The sequence below is a fragment of the Capra hircus genome, chromosome 7, assembly GCF_001704415.2.
Source record: "Capra hircus breed San Clemente chromosome 7, ASM170441v1, whole genome shotgun sequence".
Taxonomy (NCBI): domain Eukaryota; kingdom Metazoa; phylum Chordata; class Mammalia; order Artiodactyla; family Bovidae; genus Capra; species Capra hircus.
In genome coordinates, this window is record NC_030814.1 from 83,160,170 (window position 1) to 83,164,396 (window position 4,227).

Here is a 4,227-nt window from a genome sequence, read left to right on the forward strand (position 1 = left end):
TGGAATGACTCATCTGTGCTCTACCGGGTCTCACCTGGAACATGCCCCTAATTCAGGCATGTTGCCATGGTGACCACAGAAGAGCCAGAAAGGAAGCAGAAATACACACGGCTTCTTGACTCAGACCTGTCACCACATCATTCCTGCTACATTATATGGCCAAAGCAAGTCACAAAGGCAGCCCAAGTTAGAGGATCAGGGACTCCAAGGTTATCAGACAAATAGTATGGACAGAGAGAAGCCATTAGTTTAACTGAGATCATTAATGCCTTAATCTAACAGGATGGAAGGGCAAATTGCGCATGCAAGAGTAGGAAAGAAATGATAGAGAATAAAATTATGTGTATATTTTACAATCTTATGCATGGAAGTCTCTAGTTCTGTTATCTAGTTTTGAACTCTACAAGCAAATTGTACCCTTTCTGCTCTATGTAAACCTTCATCTTAGTATTTCCTATACAAATAAATCATCTCCCCACATACATTGTGCTGTGCAATGGTCTTAGATTAAAATGAATTAGATATTCTAAAATATTTACATTTGAGTTCAGTCATTTAGACTTTTGTCTGAAACAGAGCAGAAAAGGAACTTTAATGTCATTTTATTATTTTTCTAGTTAATGAGCAACTTAAGTGTCTGCATTAGTGTCATGGTAGAACAGCTAAAAAGAAGCAAGAATAAAAAAGATCAATTTCCCAGTATATCTGGCTTTAAGTATAGCAGGTTTATCACCAGTAAATATTTACTGAGCCTCCACAGTGAGGAAAGAACCATGATGAATACAGCATAAAAAATGTTCTTTAAGAAAAAAAGTATATTCTGATTACAGAAAGCACAGATGAGACATGGGTGATAAAATATTGATGTTTTATCAATATTTTGATAATATCAAATGTGTTATGTTTGATTCAAATAAATATGAAAGTTATTATGCTGGGCATGTTTAAATAATATTCAGTCGTGAACTCCAGGGAGTAAACTGAAGACCATTTAGGAAGAGTTAGGGTAGAACCTTTGAGGTAGCAGGTACTTACTGTTTTCTAAAGTGAGAAAAGACATCAAATTTGGTGTAAGACAAAGATCATCATGAATAAGGGGTCAATGAAAGTAACCCCACATCAGCCTCAAGAAAAGATGAAGCTCCTGAGGTGACAGGATAACATTATCCTAGGAGTCACACAGAAAGTCTCTGTGGTCAATTGCTGACTCTCACATGTGGGTTTCAGATGTGGCTGATCTGTCGCTCTAACCAGACCCTGGAAGAGAAACTTCCTTATATATTATTTGTGAGGGAAGAACAGGCCACTTGGCTAAAAGGCTTGTTATTGGCCACGTCAGGAGTAAACTCAAAGTTCCTTCCTGACACTCTTCAGAGTTTCTTGAAGATTAGTTAACCTCTAGAAGATGTGGAAAAGACAACAGGCCCTGGCAGCAAAGAGGAGCATACAGCAGACATTCCAAGCACAGCTCATGCCCTGGAAGAGTAGGCTCCAGGGGAAAGCAGTGAAGCCAAAGGATCCTGACTTGGAACTGTGACAGGTCTCAGACCTGGAAAAAGTAGTTAAGTGTAGAATGTTGCCACTTTGCTGCATTAAAGGTCTTTTGGGTATCTCTAGGACAGAAAGTCTCCACAGGAAGGAGATCCTATCGGGGGTAGTTCCTATGTTTAATCAAGGATTTGAGCACAAACAAGAGTGGTCCCTGGTGCTCAGGAATCTCTGATATAAATGCCTTTTGCTTATAGGCTGACTGCAAAGGAGAATTGGTAGAGTTTAAAGTTCTTCATGTCATTCAAGCTGAAGAGGGAGAACTCAAGCAGAGGGAGACCATGAACAACTCCAGGAAGGACTTGGAAGTATGGTTGCAATCTGGGACACAGTTTGTCCAGGAGAACTCATTATGTCATATACAAGGGAAAGAGGACGATTCCATACTTGCACTGTTACTCATGCAACTTGCTGTGCAACTCCGCAAGTTTTGGTTCTAAGTTCCTTTTAATTTAGAAAGACAGATTAGGTTTTAGGTTAGTTTCTTTGACTTCCGTATAAGCAGACACTGTAGATTAGGCTTTTGGTTTTTTGACTTTTACTGTGTTTATTAGTTCAAAGTTTGTAAAACTACTAGCAGGGCACCATGTATGTGGCAAGGCGTTGAATCTTATTTTAATTCCTCTACAGTTCCAACTATGAATGCAACTGCTTAAATATCCCTCAAAGAATCCTATCTGCAAAAGATTCTCTTCTGGGAAGGTGATCAGTCTCAGCCTAGACCCAGGGCAATTAATAGAAGGCCTCAGAATGACATCTGAAGGCGTCACAATAGGTACACACGGACACTGTGAAGGAATACGCTGCGTGCGGCATGATGGGAACATAAGATGTAGTATGATATGTGAGTAGGTTGAGGAAATCAGGAACAGGAGCCATGTGTTTTATTTTCCTTTCAGAAAAACTGTATAATAGCGGAAAGACTTTGGATTCCATAGGCCTGCATTTAAATTTCAGCTCTGCTGCTGTTTAACTGAATGTGTGAACTAGCAAAAGAAGCTGTTTTTCTTGAGTTCAGTTCCCTTATCTCTGAAATGATGAGAAATATACCCATTTCCTAGCATTACAGGAGGGTTAAATAAGTTTCTATACGTAAAGTGCCAGGAATACAAAAATTATACAACTAATAAATTCACTTCTACTCTTTATCCTCCCTCCCTGAAAACCTAATAAGAAACACTGGAACACAATTTCTCAGAGAAATAGTCTCTCCTCAGCCCCATGATGGTCCAGCCAACCACCAAACCCCACCTTACTCTATAGAGTTTGCACAGAAACATAGGGCAGAATTCAAACTCTGGTTTACCAGAAATCTCACAATGACCTCTGACCAGTCTGGGCTAAACTCTCCCTGTGGCTATGGAAGGGTAGATATACCTAGGTTTATATACCTATACCTAGGTTTGAGTCTCAGCTTAGTCACACACAAGCTGTGAGATGTGGGATGAGTTCATGAAACTCACAAGCCTCAGCTTTCTCCTCCACAAAATGAGGATGAGAACTCCTTTATGGGATATTTCCAGCATTGAACCAGAGAAGGCAATGGCACCCCACTCCAGTACTCTTGCCTGAAAAATCCCGTGGAAGAAGGAGCCTGGTGGGCTGCAGTTCCTGGGGTCGCTAAAAGTCAGACACGACTGAGTGACTTCACCTTCACTTTTCACTTTCATGCACTGGAGAAGGAAATGGCAAACCACTCCAGTGTTCTTGCCTGGAGAATCCCAGGGATGGGAGAGCCTGGTGGGCTGCCACCTATGGGGTCGCACAGAGTCGGACACGACTGAAGTGACTTAGCAGCAGCAACAGCCAGCATTGAATACATACAGGTTAAGAGGCCTACCACTAGCTGTAGTCTCAAGGGGTGCTGCTGAAATGGGCAAGTTCATGAAATCCAATACTATGAATCTGATCTCGGCCAGATGCTACTCTAGACACAAAGTGGTCATCATGAAGAACATTGATAATAGCACCTCAGGCCAACCCTACTGGGGGCTAGAATTGACCACAAACTGACAGCCACCATTAACAAGACGAAAATTGTTAAGAGGTCAAAGATCAAGTCTTTCATGAAAGTTTATAATTATAATCACCTCATGCCCCACAAGGTACTCTGGATATTCCCTTGGACAAAATCACTGTCAATAAGGATGTCTTCAGAGATCCTACTCTCAACAAGACACCAAGGTCAAATTCAAGGAGAGATATAAGACCCACAAGGACAAGTGGCTCTTCCAGAAGCTGCAGTTTTAGGTTTGTCTTGTTTCAGTCATTTAAAATACAAAAAAAAAAAAAAAAAGCCTACTACCATCACCACAAATTTGGTGATCTTGTTGTTCACTTCATCCTATCTGTGTTACGTTGACGGAGATGGGTGTCTCATTTTTAATTACTGTTTTGTTCTATCCTTTGTATCTGAAATACCTTTAATTTATTTAATATCCATTGTTTAGAGTGCTACCATTTCCCAAGTTTCTGTTAGTTATTAGTATTTATGTGTATAAGGAGTGTTTAGTATATTTTATTTGCAGTAAACTGATCTCCAAAGATTTCTTTTTGAAAACTCTTCCCTCTCCTCAATTTTTACATTCCTTACTGTTTTACTAAATATTGAGTGTTCTTTGATAATCCTGGTGCTCATGTGTTTTGGGGACAAAAGTGAAATGAATCTGTAGTTACACC

The 4,227-nt window shown here is 40.1% G+C and overlaps 1 pseudogene; it reads left to right on the plus strand.

Moving 5' to 3' along the window:
* LOC102187584 lies at positions 3,421 to 3,798 on the plus strand (annotated as a pseudogene).